A 17,857-nucleotide genomic window follows, 5' to 3' on the forward strand; every position below is an offset into this window, starting at 1 on the left:
TAGACTTAGAGCCACACACCAGGGCTAGAGGCTCTGTGGCACCTGTGCAGGTCACATAACCTCTGGCCTTTGAACCTGCCTGTTCCAGAGGGGTTTAAAGGACCACATGAAATGACCTCTGTGAAGAGCTCTGCAAACAGTGAAGTGCTCTGCAAACCCAGCAGGGCGTTACCAGTCCTCATCATAGCTGTCTCATTCACCTCACACAACCTAGTGAGTACCAGTGTTCCCATCTGATGAATGAGAAAGTAAGGCTCAGAGGGGTTAAATGACTTGCCTTGGTCAGCCTGCCAGTGAGCAGCAAGGCTGGCTACTCTCAGGCTTGCCTGAGACCTGCAGAGTCCAGCAGGATCCACTGTAACACCTGCCACTTTTGGCCACTCATCCACTTGGGAAAACTCTTTCCTCCACGACTCTGGCAGCCTGGGCTTCAGACTTAGAGCCGAGGCCTGGACTCCGAGGTGGTGCCGTCTGGATGGGTGAGGTGTGGCCCAAGCGCTGGACTCACGGAGATAAGCTTCGGGCTGAGCTTCCAGGGGAAGCAGCTACCCACTTCCACAGGCCACGAGTTCAAGACAAACAAGGCCTCCGGGAGCCTCAGCAGGCCTCAAGGCCAAAACAGTTATTTTATTTAAAAGGGAAGGAAGAAGGAGGTGATTTCTCTGCTCCAGAACTTGGCAAGAGACTCCGCAGCGGACCAGTCCCACTTGCAGGGGCTGCCTCTGTGCCAAGGCTGGGTGATGGCACGGCTCCCTTCCTGTGCTGATTGGGGCTCAAGGCTTTTGCACATGGGAGATGCTATGAACTGATAACTCTATCAGGAAAAAACTCCTTATGCAAATCAAAACCGAGAAGTTAAATGGGCGGTGGCATTCCGGTTTGTTAGCAAGCAGGCATATGCTGGAAATGAGGAGTGCGCTGTTCTCAGTGTCCTCCGCTGTGGAGATATCCACTTTGCAGGGCCTGCTAATCATCTGTTGTGGAGGCGGGCAGGCGAGCTACCTGCCCGGCAGAGCAGAAACCAGGAAGGGAAGGAAGGGGAGGGCTCCCACTACCCAACGGGTCGGCTGGCCAAGCCCACCTTGCGTCCCACCAGAGCTCGGCCCGAGCCTCCCACCTGGGACCTCCTCCTGTTCCCTGGGTCCAGACGTGGCCAGCCTGGGAAACAGAGAGGCCCGAGAGAGCCCTGGGCTCAAATCACACCCTCCCCACCTCCCAGCCTAGTGCAATGTGCCAAACTGGGGACCATAATGTCTGCACCTCATAAGGTAGTTGCAACATTACATTCCTAGCTCATAAAAAACCCCCGCCAGATTTGGAGTGCCCGTTCTGGGTTCCAATCCTGCCTCTGCAGCTCACTGGTGATAAATGGGGTTAATCATACCCATAATACTCCAGCCCCTCACCCAGTGCTCTGGTTCCTGAGGACTGCCCAGCTTCCCAACATGCTGACTTTCAGAGTTGTTGCCAAAGGTTACATGAGTGTCTGTCCGGTTCCCAGCAGGGGCTTGGCCCCTCGAAGGTACTCAGTAAATACAGCTGTGATTGGTATTATGAGCATCATCATTCCTTCCCTGGAACTTTCTAAAATGGCAATCCCTGGCGCATCCCACCCTTCTTCCTGGCTTTATTTTTCTCCTTAGCACCAACTACCAGATCATACATTTTACTTATTTCTCTGGTTTATTATCTGTTTTGTCAACTGCTGTATCCCTGGCGCCTAGGACAGTGCCTGGAACATAGTAGGTACTCAGTAAATATGTGTGGCATGAATGAGTGATTGATCACCTGCTTCCGCTCTGACACCTGGGCCTCAGCCCTGTGGATGGGATAAAATATGATGACGGGAAAGACAGGAGAAAGACCCTGCCCTTTCCCGGCTCGCTGTCGGGAGGGACCTGCCCGGCCTGGGCTTTTCTTGCTCCCGTCCAGTCCAATCCAATTACAACTTCACAAGCTGTTGCTGCATGCAAGGTACCTGCTAGGTGACCACCAAACTTCTGCAGGTGGGAGAGGGCTCCTCTCTTCGCTAAGCCTAGCAAAGATTTAGCTCAAACCTCCCCCGGCCCAGAGGCCTGGGTCACCTACCTCCAGTCTTACTCCTGGCCATGAGAATCCTCCTTTGCTTAAACAAGATACTGGATGCAAAAGTGTTTTGTAAATGCTAAAGGGCTTGGCCTTTGGTTTTTAATGTTTGCTGGTGCCCCTGGGCTGGCCAGTGAGTGGGTTTGGCAGAGCACCCCAGAACCCCAGGTCTCATGGGGGTGGAAACTGTCTCTGACACAGCTCACAGTCCCAGGGCTCAAGGCTCAGACCCAACCGAGTTCTGATCTTCAAGTTTCCAGCCATCCTAAGAGCTGCCTGGACATCTGCCCAGGGCCCAGTGTTGTGGTAAGTCACACGGGAAACAAAACTGTAAGTGCCACCGGGGCCCGCTGAGATGTCTGTCCCATCACAGAGGAAACAATACAGGAGGCAGCGGTTTCCTTGCTGCTGAGGTGCCAACACTAATGCCCTTTAGGTTAAAACAAAAAATTTTTTTTTTTGAGATGGAGTTGTCTTGCTCTGCCATGCAGGCTGGAGTGCAGTGGCGCGATCACGCCTCCCTGACACCTCCGCTTCCCAGGTTCAAGCAATCTTCCTGCCTCAGCCTCCCAAGTAGCTCAGATTATAAGCGTGTGCCACTATGTCTAGTTATTTTAAAAATATTTTTAGTAGAGATGGGGTTTCGCCACATTGGCCAGGCTGGTCTCGCATCCCTGACCTTAAGCGATCCACCTGCCTCAGCCTCCGAAAGTGCTGGGATTATAGGTGTGAGCCACCGCACCCGGCCCCCTTTAGGTTAAAATTTAAACGCAGAAAAACAAAACAAAACAAAACAGGAAGGGGTGGGCACAATTCTGGCTAACCTGGAGCTCAGAGAAAATGGGACAGAGTCGGCAGGGTCAGTCTCGGGGAGGTGTGGAGCAGGGCGCACACAGCATCGACAGATGGCACCTGCCCGGTGACTGCCTTGCAAACACTGGCACGCGGTCTGTAATGAGTCACACTGGACTCCTAGGGGCTGGGTCCATGCCCAGCAAACTGCAAAGGCAGAATCTGTGGAATGGATTAAAAACATGTTTTTTCCAAATAAAACCAGGGATGATTTTAAGCAATCAAAGTGTCCCTGTAAAATATGTGGCAGGTCTCTGTGCCTGAGACCCTCACGTGTTTTGGGATGAAGGTCGGCCATGGCACCCCTCATTCCCAGCCTGGGCTTGGTTTGCATATTATCCTCCCCAATGGATATGAGGCTGTGAGGCCTCAAAATAGCAACCTGGGCGTATTTACCTCTGTATCACCAGCTCAAAAGGATAATCACCTTTAATAATGGCAATCATAAAAAGTCGATTCTCAAGTGCCTGGTTCATGCCCAGCAATGAGTGTGCTTGAAGTGCCAAGATTCAATAAATCCTCACAATCATGCCAGGTAGTGGGTACTATTATTATACCCATTTTACAGACGAGGAAACTGAGGCATGAGATCTATTAATAAGTGACTTGCTCACATGGTCAATGAGTGCTTAAGGCAGGATTTGAACCCCCCATTTAATGCTAGGGGTGGAGCAAGATCCCATAAAAAAGGGCAAGGCCAGAAGCACCTCTGACCCCAGGCTTGGTTTCCCCAGAGGCTGACTTCGATGAGACACCATCTCATCTCCTCGAAGACGGCAAACAAAATGACCAAACTCCAGCTACATGCCTGGCCCTATGCCAGGGGATTTACACACATCATCTAATTTGATTCTCAAAACACCCTGAAGAAGTCAACTCTATTGTCCCCAGTTCACAGGCGACGCAACTCAGGTTCTGAGAGGTAAGGTCACTTGTCCAAGATGGTAACAGCTAGAAAGTAGCAAAGCTGGGAGCCATGCCCACGGACTCTGGAGTATTCTTTCTCCAGATTCTTTCACTCTGCAATGATATTTGCACAGTACCAGCCTCTTCTGTACAGCGGGTGTCCTTGGATCTAGGAAGCTGGCTGGTATAAGATGCACCAATAATTTAGGGGCCACCAAAGAAGGAAGAACACTGCCAACTAACTGTGACAGGGGAGCGCACTGGTTTCAGACCTGCTAAAATGCAAAAAGTGCACATTTTAGAGTTTATGAAATACAGGACGTTCTCATCCAGACAGCACCATGAGGTTGGCCAGGCTGATGTTATCCTCCTCACCCTGATGGTGCACGAGGCTCCAGGTATGTTCACCTCACTTTGTCTTTGACCTAGGTATGCCCAGCACCTTCCACAGCGCCTAAAACAGAAGACACTCAGAGGAAATGTCCTTTAAAGCCAGGAGAAGGAAGGAGCAAAGGAGGACTCTGGTTTTATGCTTCCCTCAGCAGAGGCCAGGACCTATGCAGCCTGCAGCCCCTGGGGCTGAACAAGTGTGTGTATGTGGGCAGGGGACACTGCGAGTGACACCTGGGGGCAGAGGCTGAACCCAGGTCTCTACCTAAGAGAGGGGTACAGCAGGCAGGGGCATTTTACAGCACACCTGGGGAAGAGTATCCCACTGCAGGGAATGGGGGTAAGAGGTTTCATGGTGATCCTGAGCTGAGAGACAAGGAATGGGTAAGCTGATGACCCGAAGGCAATGTCCGTCCCCCACCCCTTTTTCCAAGCTCCCTTTCACACTAGAACGTGAACATAAAGAACACTGCCTGAAAAACAATCACAGGGGTGCTATCCCATGGGAGGGGGCCCTCACTTGGCCAAACCCAGTGGGCAAAATAGATTTTTCTTTTTGTTCTGTTGGTTGACCTCTGCTTTATTTTTAAAAAACAGCTTTACTGAGATATCATTGGTATGGGATAACCTGCCTGTAATTTGAAATGCATAATGAGCTAAGCTTTGACGTATGTAGACACCCTGACACCATCACCACAATCAAGATAATGAATCTATTCATGGCCCCCAAAGGGATGAGTGGATTTTGACCCACACCCCTGAACACAAGTTACCAGAGCCGCTGCCAACTGGAGCAATAGAGATGAAAACAGCTAACCGGCACCCACTGCCTACCGGATCCACACACTGTGTTTTGCATTTCACATGCTCTATCCCACCTGGAAAGCTCTAGTGGGGGTACTCACATCCACGACGTTATTCCCAAGGCAGAAGGTTGTGAGGCTAATGAGTGCCACGTAACCCAAGTCCAAATCCCAGCTCTGCCCCTTCCCAGCCATGGGGCCTTGGGTGCCTTCCTTTACCTGTCTGTGCCCTTCTGTCGCCTGAGGATAAAAGAACACCCTCAATTTTGTGTGTGTGTGTGTGTGTGTTTATTTTTATTTTTATTTTATTTTTTGAGACAGACTCTCACTGTGTCGCCCAGGCTGGAGTGCAGTGGCACCATCTCGGCTCACTGCAACCTCCACCTCCCGAGTTCAAGTGATTCTCCTGTCTTGGCTTCCTGAATAGCTGGGATTACAGGCGCCCGCCACCACGCCAGGCTAATTTTTGTATTTTCAGTACAGATGGGGTTTCACCATTTTGGGTAGGCTGGTCTCGAACTCCTGACCTCAAGTGATCTGCCTGTCTTGGCCTCCCAAAGTGCTGGGATTACAGGTGTGAGCCACTGCGCCCGGCCGTGTGTGTGTTTTTTTGGTGAGGAATAACAGATTTAATATTCCTCTAGAAGACTCAGGACAGTACTTGGCATGATGATGACGATGATGATGGCGATGACGCTGATTTTTCTGAATGAGGAAACTTAGGTTCCGGGAAACTAAGTGACCCGCCCAAGGTCATTCAGAGAGTCACTGGCCAAGCTAGGCTTAGAACTCGGGCAGTCTGAGTCCAAGTTGGTGTTGCTAACCCCAATGCTGTCCTCTCTACGGCATGAAAAACTCAGGGTGCAACGCAGCTATGTGCCCTCACCTCTGGGGCTGCAGACCCATTGACTCTTGGCCCAGTCAAGGAGTCAACAGCGTCAGCAGGCTGTACCCCCAGATTTTTCTCTGTAAACTCAACCAATTGCTCCTGTTCTGATTCCCCTTTGACATTGTGTGCCCTCCACAAGGAGTATCAGTGAATTTTGGCTGGGGCCAGCCTCGGCTGGGAGAAAGAACAGGACTGTGACTGTCGAATAAATAAGATTTTGTGGCCAGGCACGGTGGCTCACACCTGTAATCCCAGCACTTTGGGAGGACGAGGCGGGCAGATCACAAGGTCAGGAGATCGAGACCACCCTGGCTAACACGGTGAAACCCCGTCTCTGCTAAAAATACAAAAAATTAGCCAGGCGTGGTGATGGGTGCCTGTAGTTCCAGCTACTCGGGAGGCTGAGGCAGGAGAATGGCATGAACCCGGGAGGCGGAGCTTGCAGTGAGCCGAGATCGCGCCACTCCAGCCTGGGCGACAGAGCGAGACTCCATCTCCAAAAAAAAAAAAAAAAAAAAAGATTTTGACTTTGTGGGGCCAAGAGGGACATTGCCAGAAGAATCCACCTCTCACCTTAAGTCACCCACCCGTGGAACAGACAGTGATCCTCACGAACCTTCTGAACAATGATTAACATTTTGGGAACACACTGCCTCTTAGTGAGGTCGACCCCACAGGCGAGGAGCACTCCAGCAGCTGAAGGAGGCACGTGTTCAAGCTCAGGGTGGAGAGAAGTTGGCCCAGCTGACAAAACAAGGGTGGCTTCATTCATGGGGCAGCGCCCTGTGCCAGACTCTGTGGAAAGTGCTCTGTGTGCACTGCTCACAGTCCAGGGAGTAGGGGCTGCTGCTCTTCCCTTTTAAGGATGAGGAAACTAAGGCCTGGAGGCATCAGCAACATTGCAAAACTTTTTTTTTTTTGAGACAGATTTTCGCTCGGTCACCCAGGTTGAAGTGTAGTGGTGCAATCTGGGCTCACTGCAACCTCCGCCTCCCGGGTTCAAGCGATTCTGGTGCCTCAGCCTCCCAAGTAGCTGGGATTACAGGTGTGAGCCACCATATCCAGTTAATTTTTTTTTTTTTTTTAATTTTTAGTAGAGATGGGGTTTCGCCATGTTGGCCAGGCTGGTCTTAAACTCCTGACTTCAAGTGATCCACCCGCCTCAGCCTCCCAAAGTGCTGGGATTACAGGCGTGAGCCACTGAGCCCAGCCATGTTGCAGAACTTTACCTGCAACTGCACCACCACCTTTGCTGGGTTTGGGGAAGCTGGGATTTTTATTTATTTTTTAGAGACAAGGTCTCCATCTGTCACCCAGGCTGGAGCGCAGTGGCACCACCATGGCTCACTGCAGTCTCGAACTCCAGGGCTCAAGCGATTCTCCTGCCTCAGCCTCCTAAGTAGCTGGGATCACAAGTGGACACTACCACACCTGGATAATGTTTAAATTTTTTTAGAGATAGGTTCTTGCTATGTTGCCCAGTCTGGTCTTGAACTTTTGGGCTCAAGCGATCCTCCCGCCTTGGCCTCCCAAAGCGTTGGGATTACAGGCGTGAGCCACTGCCTCTGGCCAAAGCTGGAATTTGAATCCAGGTTGCCTAATGTTGATCCAAACGTACAAGCACTGTGCCAGGCATACCCCCTCTTTCCCTGCCTTTTTTGGCAGAGAGGCAAACAATATACACGGCTGAGTATTTTTGTGCTTATTCCATGCCAGGGGCTGGGCTAGGTCCTTCCCATCCTCAAAAATTCTTCCCAACAGTTCTAGGAGGAATGAACCTTGCTTTCCAGAGGGGTTACTGGAGGTTCAGAGGGGTACAGTGGCCGGGCAGCATTTGGCTACAGGTTGGAGTGGCTCTCTCATGACACCCTCTGTACCCCCGAGGTGCCTCCTCCGCCCTACCTTGAATGAGGTGCTCCAAGGAGGGACGGGGGCTCTGGGTTGTGCATTAGAATCCTATTGCTGCGCGAACAAATTACCACAAACTTTGTGGCTTAAAACAACACTGATGTATTATTTTATAGTTTTGAGGATCAGAAGTCCAAATTAGGTCTCACTGGGCCAAAATCAGGGTGTTGGCAGGGCCAGGCTCCCACCGGAGGCTATAGGGGAGAATTTGTTTCCTTGCCTTTCCCAGCCTTTAGAGGCCGCCTGGATCCCATGGCTGGTGGCCCTGTCCTCCAGCCTGAAAAGTCAGCAACAGGGCACCTTCAGATCTCTCTGACTCTGACCTTTTTCCAGCCTCACATCTCCTTCCCTCTCTCTGATCTGCCAGCCTTCCTCTATAAGTACTCCGCGATTACCCAGGGCCCACCCAGACAATCCAGATCATCTTCCCATCTCAAGATCCTCCATCACATCTGCAAAGTCCCTTTGCCATATAATATATCCACAGGTTCCAGGGATTATATCGTGGACATCTTGGGTCGGGGGGGGGGGCGGGCATTATTTAGCCAACCACAGGCTGACACTGTTGCGCCCACCCCACCAGCCCCTGCCCTGGGGTCAAGACCAGCAGGCGGGAAGAAGTCAAGCCAGACAGGGCAGACTGAGGGTGTCCTGCATTCAACTGGAGCAAAGATGTGGAGGTGGGGAGGCCCAGGCAGAGTGCCCACTCCCTCTGGGTCCAGGCCTGGCCTGAGCTGGGGTTACATCCATAGGCGCATTCCTCGAAGAGCAGAATTACTTTTAAGTTCTAAAAATTCCACCCTGTTGCTAAACAAACGCCGGGGTTCTTGTGAAATAAAGCAACAACATGAAAGGCCTGGCAAGGGGTGCCTGGAGATTCTGATCTGCAAGCGGATCGGGGCAGCTCCCTCTGAGGTAGCAGCCAAAGCCACTTCCGAAGGTCTCATGGAACTCAAGGCCAAGGTCAAGGTCTGGGGCCAAGGTCTGGGCGGGGGCGGGGGCCAGTGCCTGGGGCTGAAGGCACTGGGTAGGAGGAAGTGAGGGAGAAAAGGAATGAAGGAGCATTGTGAGCACCTTGGAGGCGGGGCCTCCCATGCTACCCAGGCTTTATCCTCCAGAAAACCCTGCAAAGGAAGCATTAGCAAGACCATCATCCCATGGGAAAGTGAAGGCTCGGGGAGGTGAAATCACTGGGCTAAAGTCACACAGCAGTAAGACCTGGGATTCCAACCAATCCACCTGACTCCAAGACCAGTGTCCTTTCTCCTTCACCACCCAAACTGCAACCAGGCTCAACACATGAATTTAGAGACAAGGTCTCCATCTGTCACCCAGGCTGGAGCACAGTGGCACCACCATGGCTCACTGCAGTCTCGAACCCCTGGGCTCAAGTGATTCTCCTGCCTCGGCCTCCTAAGTAGCTGGGATCACAGAGACACTACCACACCTGGATAATGTTTAAATTTAAATTAATGTTTAAATTAATGACAAATAGCTGGTGACTGTTGTTCCCAGTCAGACTGCAAGGTGGCTGGCAGTGCACGTCCTTGAGCTTGACAGCCTGTGTCTGAATCCAGGCTCTACCAAGTTGGGGGATCTTCACCTCTCCATGCCTCAGTTTTCCCAGTCTAAAGTGGAGTTGGGCTGGATGCAGTGGCCCACGCCTATAATTCCAGCACTGTGGGAGGTCGAGGCGGGCGGATCACCCTGAGGTCAGGAGTTCGAGACCAGCCTGAATAACATGGCGAAACCCCGTCTCTACTAAAAATACAAAAATTAGCCAGGTGTGGTGGTGCACGCCTGTAATCCCAGCTACTCAGGAGGCTGAGGCAGGAGAATCACTTGAACACGGGAGGCAGAGGTTGCCGTGAGCTGAGATGGTGCCACTGTACTCCAGCCTGGGCAGCAGAGGGAGATTCCATCTCAAAAAATAAAAAAATAAAAAATAAATAAAGTGGAGTCAATAAAAGCACCTCCATCATAGGGTGCTATGAGGGTGAATGAGTTAATTCAGGTAGAGTGTTTGGGCTGCAACAGTGCTGCACCCAGAGGAACCCTCAAGGTCTAATCCCCCAAACTCCCCCCCACATACACACAGCCTCTCCTCTCTGCCTCAGGTGGGCTTTCTCTGGCTGTCTTCTGACAGCAGCATTCTTACCTATATTTGAGTTGATGCAGAGAGAAGAAGCAGAGAAGGCCTAGGCTCCCATATTGCAGCGAATTCCCAAACCTTCACACAGGCTAATCTTTGGAGCATCTTTTAGCCACAAAACCATGAAAACCATCAGGGAATCAGTGAAGTAACAGCAGGGGAGGCCCCACCCCCACCCCGGTCTGTGCCAGCTGAGGAGCTTCTGGGGCAGTTCCCATCTGCTGGAGAGTGTCCGAGGCCTGCCCTGCTCCTGGACACAGACCCACAGTTCGACTTCCTGCCTGCCTCATGTCAAAACCAAACACGCTTAAAACCACGCTCAATAAGGACAGTGACTCGCTGAGTGCTTAGCCTGTCTGGGTGGTCTGTCCCAAGTTCCACACATACATGAGTTGGAAAGTTCTACATCCATTTCACAGATGGAAGCTGGAGCTGAGAGAGGTTAAGCAACTTGCCCAAAGCCACACAGCAACTAAGTGGTGGAGCTGAGCTGGAATCTGATCACGCCCGCCTGATGCTGTTGTTCTGCGAGGCCCCAGTGGACCCCAGGTGCCCAGGTCCTGATCAGCCGTGAGGCTCTGAACCCTGCTGCCAACTCCCAGCCCAGCCCCTGCTCCTCCACCCTCAGGGGGCTGTTCACTTCCCCACACAGGCTTTCTGCATGGATTTACTGAGAATCCACATTGTTCTGGGTGTGTGAGGCTGCTGGGGATACATCAGACACAGTCTCCCTGCTCTCCTGGAGCGGACAGCCAATAAACAGGAACCCAAGTAAAGAAAACAGAAAGGCCAGGTGCGGTGGCTCACACCTGTAATCCCAGCACTTTGGGAGGCTGAGGCAGGTGAATCACCTGAGGTTGGGAGTTCGAGACCAGCCTGACCAACACGGAGAAACCCTGACTCTACTAAAAATACAAAATGAGCTGGGCGTGGTGACTCATGCCTGTAATCCCAGCTACTTGGGAGGCTGAGGCAGGAGAATCGCTTGAACCCAGGAGGCAGAGGTTTTGGTGAGCTGAGATCGCGCCATTGCACTCCAGCCTGGGCAACAAGAGCGAAACTTTGTCTCAAAAAAAAAAAAAAAGAAAAAAAAAAGAAAAAAGAAAGAAAGAAAGAAAAGAAAACAAGAGTCTGTGAAATGCATGAAGAAACTGAGACTCGCTGGAGGGGAGGGGATGCAGGGCAGATATTGGGAGGGAAGGACCTCTCTGAGCAGGTGACATTTCAGCTAAGACTGGGAAGGATGAGGAGGAGTCAGGAACTCCAGGCATCAGGGAATGCTGGGGAAAAAAAAGCACTCCAGGCCCAGGGATCAGCAAAGCACAGGGTGCCTGGGGGAACACACGGCCTCAGAGCATTTGAGGAACAGAAAAGGCAATGTGACTAAGCTTCCTGGGGTGGTGAGGTCAGGCAGGGAGGTGGGTGCCAGGTCATGCGGCCGCAGGCAAACGGCCCTCCTTCCCGGTGCCCCACATGCAGGCCCTGGAGCACCGGGAGCGGGGAGGCTCCATGGTGTGTCCTCCTGCAAGTGGCCTGTCTTTGGGAGCATCAGCCCTTTCTCCTGGGGACTGGGAGAGGCCGGCAGTGAGGGAAGAATGGCCCTCGGTCATGCATAGAGAATGTAGGGGACACAGGGCCTCTCACAGACCCAGATCCTGATCTTGTCAGATCTGCAAGCCCGTGGGAGGGTGCTGGCAGCAGAAACGTGTTGCCATAAGCCTTCTCCCCACTGCAGGCGGGTGTGGTCAGGGGACCTCCTTGGAGAGCAAGGTGGGGGAATTTGGCAGCTTTCTCAGCGTGGCGTCCATCCTCACTACATTCCCGGGGCACCCACTGTAGGCCGGGCCCTGTGCCGGGTCTGATGATACAGTGATGACTAAGTCACAGTCCCTGCCTCTGAGGCTCCCATGATGTGCTGGGACAGCCACGCAACCCAGTATGTTAAAATCCAGTGTCAGGACCCAGGGAGAAGGGACTGAGAGAACAGAAAGGAAGGTGTGAGTCATCCTGCTTGCTGGTCTGGGTGGACCGAGACACACGGGAACAAGACAGAGAAAGGCCGACCCAGTGACCCCTGTTCAAGATGCCAGGCACTGGAGGTGGAGTGGGCGGGGTATGAGGAGCCAAGACCCAGAAGGCCCAGTGAGTTCTGCCGTGAGAAAATAGCCTGGAAACTGACATGCACACTCGTGTCTGCTGTGCAGGGTACGGAGCCTCTCCAGAGGCAGAAGGCGCTGGGGGCTACGGAAGGCCGCGGGCTGAGGATGGCACTAGGTGTCTTATAGGGCAGCCGCCCTTGGGTCCAGCTGACTGTTGACCCAGGTGGCCAGACCGGCTTATTTTCCAGGACAAGTTGGAAATCCACACTGTAAAAGTTTCCAACTTTTAAATGGTGGTAACAAATTTGAAAATTTTTAGAGTCCCATGCAGACTCAAGAAAACCTCTCTGTGGGTCACCAGTTTTAGAGCCTAGAATAAATGAAGGTAAATATAAATCAGGCGAGGTACCCAAAGGCACCTGGGCTGGGCAGGAGAGGGCTTCCTGAAAGGGGCATTTTGGAAGAGTCCAGAGAAGAGCAAGTTGAGGAGCAGAGACAAATAAAAGCTCCCACTGAGCCCCTGCAGATGCTGGAATCCACAAGCTGTTACCAGTCTCTCTCTCTTTTTTTTTTTTTTTTTGAGGTGGAGTCTCACTCTGTTGCCCAGGCTGGAGTGCAGTGGTGCAATCTGGGCTCACTGCAACCTCTGCCTCCAGGGTTCAAACAATTCTCCTGCCTCAGCCTCCCGAGTAGCTGGGATTACAGGTGCCCACCACCATGCCTAGATAATTTTTGTATTTTTGGTAGAGATGGGGTTTCACCATGTTGATCAGGTTGGTCTTGAACTCCTGACCTCAGGTGATCCACCGTGCCCAGCCTGCTACCAGTCTCTTTATGACAGCAAAGGGAAGGGGAGAAACACAATCCAGGAAGATTGTCCCTGGAGCGCCTGGTCTAAGAGAACCGGGATGTGGAGCAGCAAATGCCAGGCCAGGCTTGGCAGGGAACTCCATGAAAAGTCATGTGAGTTCACAGGTGGAAGAGGATGGCCAGGGCCCAGCACTGGCATCACCGTAGGTATGTAACTGAAGGCACTGCCCAGAGCTCAGGCCTCGTTTTAAAGACACACATTCTGTCTCTTCCAGCTCCCCTCTTCCTCCAGGGCAGCTGCCCTTCCCGAGGGGCCGGCCACCTTCCCAGCGTGAAATGCACAAGGACCACGTCCCTACTGACTCAGCCTCCTCCTGCCAGTCAAGAACTGCCCCGCTGCTAAACACTACAGCAGTGCTGGCCTTGGTGGCCCATGGCCTACTCAATGCTGGGTCTGAGGCATGGCAGAGTGGGCAAAAAGAAAGTGAGGGTGTCACTTCAGTGCTGGGGGGCTACTTCTCTCCAGGGAAGCTGGCTGAAGTGCCATCAGTCAATCCTCACGTTCTTCTTATCAGGCAGGTTTGATTATCCCCACTTTGCCGATGAATACACTAAGTCTCAAAGAGGCTGAGTCCCTGGCAAAAGGACCTGTAAATGCTACACAACAAAGTCAGGATTTGAACTCAGAGAGCATATTCTCCACTCCCCACGTCGCACTGCCTCTAAGATGCTGAGAGGAAGCCCAAGAACAACAGATTAGTGATGGTCCACAGCCCAAGAGGAAGGAAAAGAGAAACAAGCAAAACCAAAAAGACTGTGCAGCCATATTGTCCAAAGTACAAAGGTGACTATTCCCGGGGTGACCCGGAGTCACTGAGAAATGCTCAACTGTGCTCCTCTGAGCCTGGATGGGAAGATGGGTACACGAAACTCCAGGAAAGCCTGCTGTCTCAGATGGCAAAACAGAAACACGATGGCACTGGCACCTACAACGGGGCCTTAGTAGATACCTGTTGAAGGCAGTGGTACGATGTATGGCACAATGAGGGGCAAACTGCAGCTCTCAGCAAAGGTCATGTGTGGGAATCTCCCCCAAGAGTCCAGACTGAGGGAGGTGGTCTTCCATGCAGTGGTACAAGTGTGCCCGGAGGTGCGAGAGCTGAGAAGCCCCCAAGGGCCACGGCCTGCAGCCAATCTTTCCTTAGTGCCTCCTCCATTCTCCACACGGCCTGACCCAATTCACAGGCCCTGCTGCCAGGGGCTCCCCTTCTGAGGACGGCTTGCAGAGGGGACCTGCTTCCATGGCCTAGGGGCCCAGGGATCAAAGCAGAGGACTATGAGATGCCCACTGTGCGCCCCAGCAGGAAAGGCGACCATGCCTAAGAGCTCTACCTCACACCTGGGAGGACGCATTAAACCACAAACACACCCAGAAGTCCCCATAATCTCCCTTCCACCAGCCTGCATGGAGTGCCCGCCCTGTCCCCTGCCCACCCAAATAAACCCTCCTCATCCTTCAAGCCCAGCTCCAATGCCACACACATCCAAGTCATTATGGCTCGAAGTTCTCTCTTCTGCCTCTGACCTTGGGAGATAATTACTTACATGTGGGCTTGTGACCCCTCTCTCATCAGACTCAACAAACACATCAAGAGCACCCAGGATGGGCGAAGTCCTGGGCTCAGAAGTGCCCAATTCTTTTCCTCCTCCCTCAGGGTGAAGCCTCCAGGGCCAGCACGATCACCCCGCTCCCAGACGAGAGTTGAAGCAGCAGGAGGGTGGCGGGGGGTAGTCGGGGACAGTGCAGGCCAAGGACACTGCTTGTTAGGGCTGGGACCAGGTCTGCAGACCCTTGTTAGAATTCTTTCCACTAGGGGCAGACGCCACCCGAACTGATTATTAACATTATTATTATTATTATTATTTTGAGATGGAGTTTCGCTCTTGTTGCCCAGGCTGGAGTGCAATGGCGTGATCTGGGTTCACTGCAACCTCCATCTCCCAGGTTCAAGCAATTCTCCTGCCTCAGCCTCCCGAGTAGCCGGGATTACAGGCTCCTGCCACCACGCCCGGCTAATTTTTTATATTTTTACTAGAGACAGGGTTTCGCCATGTTGGTCAGGCTGGTCTCGAACTCCCGACCTCAGGTGATCCACCCACCTTGGCCTCCCAGAGTGCTGGGATTACAGGTGTGAGCCACCGTGCCTGACCTGGTTTTTCTGTTTTTTTTTTTTTTTTTTAATTGCTTATGTAACCTTTGCTGGGTATACAAAGGCTCCCAGGCTGGGCGTGATGGCTCATATCTGTAATCCCAGAACTTTGGGAGGTCGAGGCGGGCAAATTGCTTGAGGCTAGGAGTTCCAGACCAGCCTGGCCATCATGGTGAAATCCCATCTCTATTAGAAAAAAAAAAATTGTGGTAAAAAAATATACCTATCATAAAATTTACCATCTTAACCATTTTGGCTGGGTGCAGTGGCTCATTCCTGTAATCCCAGCACTTTGAGAGGCTGAGGCGAGTGGATCGCTTGAGTCCAGGAGTTCGAGACCAGTCTGCCCAACATGATGAAACTCCATCTCTACCAAAAATACAAAAATTATCTGGGCACGTTGGTGGGCGCCTATAATCCCAGCTACTTGGGAGGCTGAGGCAGGAGAATTGCTTGAACCCAGGACGTGGAGGTTGCAGTGAGACAAGATTGCGCTGCTGCACTCCAGCCTGGGCGATAGGGCTAAACTTCTCGACAAAACAAAATAAAACAAAAAAACAATAAAGGCTCCCAGAAAGGTACCTGGGCATTCTACTCGTGAGGTACCAAGGGCTGTTCCTAAGACCAATTGTTTTTCAGTACAAAGAGATGAGCCCATAGCGGTGCCAACAGCCCTGGAGGAGAGGCCACTGGGCTTTGCATCTCTGAAGGCTGCTCTTTCAATTTAGACCCAGGTCCTCATTGAATAATGGCCAGGACTGGTTCCTATTTGTCTCTGCATCTTTCCTCTTCACCCTCGGCCTGGGCTGGCACAGTGCTCACACGGGGTGAGGGACCTGACCCTGGATGCTCCCTGGGCATTAGAGGTGTGTCCGCCCTCCACTGCAGGAGAACCTAATTCCTGGAGTGCTCCCATCTTGTGTCCTTCCTTCAAGACTCCTCCCCTGCTTCTCCCTGAGGAGGTCACATGTTGCAGATGCTCCTCACACACTCACTGACAGGGACATGTGTGGTTCTGGAGAAAAGAACCTCCTATGTGCTTGGCCTTCTGCTGGGGCCCCCGGTAGTGGACAAGCCACTCATGCTGCCTGCCCATGTGCAGGGCACTCACTGTCATGCTGGGCAGAGCCATCGGTGACCCAGAAGCAACAGAATGAAGTTAAAAGCCACAGGCATCAGGCAAAGAGAGGTGTATTCTGGAGGTCACAGTGATGGTGACAACCCCACTCCACAGTCCATCAGAGAAAGCACTGACGGATATCCAGGCAAAAGGAAGCTGCTGCGTTTGGTTCATAGATACTCCTCAGTCGAAGGGCTAGAACCTGTCATGTTCTGTCTCTCTCCAGAGGTTAGGGGTTTAGAGCATCAGTGGATCCTGGGAGGAGCTAAGAACCAAGAAACTTGGGACCAGGCTCTGGCGGTCCTGGGGGGAATCTGCTGCAGGGCTGACTCTAGGGATGGCTCACCAGAACATCAATCCCTGTGCTCCAGTCCCCCTGGGGCCAGCCTGGCCTCTCCAGCCTTGGGCTCAGGTGCACCTGGGTATGTGTGGCCATGCACATGGTCCCCCAAATAAAAGGACATGGGACCTGAAGATCATCCAAAAGAAGCAGCTAGGAGGTTCTGGGGGTGAGGCCATCTCAGACATCTAGAGTGAGACTTCCGCACCCACATTTCTTGGGCTCCTAGGAAGGACATGGAAGACGCTAACAGCAGAGGATATTATTCTGACAGGGCCACTGTGACAAAGTCCTGTGCACTGGGTGGCTTGTAGCTCTGGAGGACAGGAGTCCAAGATCAAGGTGCCTCATGTTGGGTGAGTTTTGGTTTCTTCTTCTTCTTTTTTTTTTTTTTTTGACACAGAGTCTCTCTCTGTCGCCAGGCTGGAGTGCAGTGGTGCAATCTAGGCTCACTGCAATCTCTGCCTCTCGGGTTCAAGCGATTTTCCTGCTTCAGCCTCCCTGAGCATCTGGGATTACAGGCACCTGCCACCACGCCCGGATAATTTTTTGTATTTTTATTAGAGATGGGGTTTCGCCATTTTGGCCAGGCTGGTCTCGAACTCCTGACCTCAGGTGATCCGCCCGCCTCAGCCTCCCAAAGTGCTGGGATTACAGGCGTGAGCCTCTGCGCCCGGCCAAGGGTTGGTTCTTTCTGAGGCTGCAGGAAGACTCTGTTCTAGGCCTCCCCGTAGCTTCTGGCAATCTCCAGCATTCCTTGGTGTGCAGACACATCATCCCCACCTTTGCCTTCATCTCCACCTGCTGTTTTCCCTGGGTGTCTGTGGCTACATTTCCCCTGATCCAGTCTTATCAGGCAAACTAGATCAGGTCTCACCCTATTCCAGTACGACTTCATCTTAATTCATCACATTGGCAGTGACCCTGCCTCCAAGTGAGGTCATATTCTGAGGTCCTGGGGCTTAGGACTTCAACATGTGAATTTTTAGGGGGCACAACAACATATAACAGGCAGAAAGCAGCTGACCCCAAGAACTGGTGTGCTCCAGAGCAGGGAGGGTGGCAAGGGTTTATTGGGAAGAGCCAGAGGGTCAGTATTGAAGGGGCACATGGTCTCTGCTGCAGTGACTCTGCTGTTGTCGCTCAAAAGCAGCCTCAGAAAATATGTGAAACAAATGGGCATGGCTGTGTTCCAATAAAACTTTATTTATAAAAACAGGTGGTAGGCTGGGTGCGGTGGCTCATGCCCATCATCACAACACTTTGGGAGGCCAAGGCGGGTGGATTGCTTGA

At 52.3% G+C, this 17,857-nt stretch overlaps 1 protein-coding gene across 4 annotated transcripts in view; it reads right to left on the bottom strand.

The window, feature by feature from the left end:
- The window catches only part of KAZN (kazrin, periplakin interacting protein), a 1,222,068-nt gene that overhangs the window by 108,224 nt on the left and 1,095,987 nt on the right, over window positions 1–17,857 (bottom strand). The window lies entirely within an intron of this gene.

This window comes from Pongo abelii, chromosome 1, assembly GCF_028885655.2.
Source record: "Pongo abelii isolate AG06213 chromosome 1, NHGRI_mPonAbe1-v2.0_pri, whole genome shotgun sequence".
NCBI lineage: Eukaryota > Metazoa > Chordata > Mammalia > Primates > Hominidae > Pongo > Pongo abelii.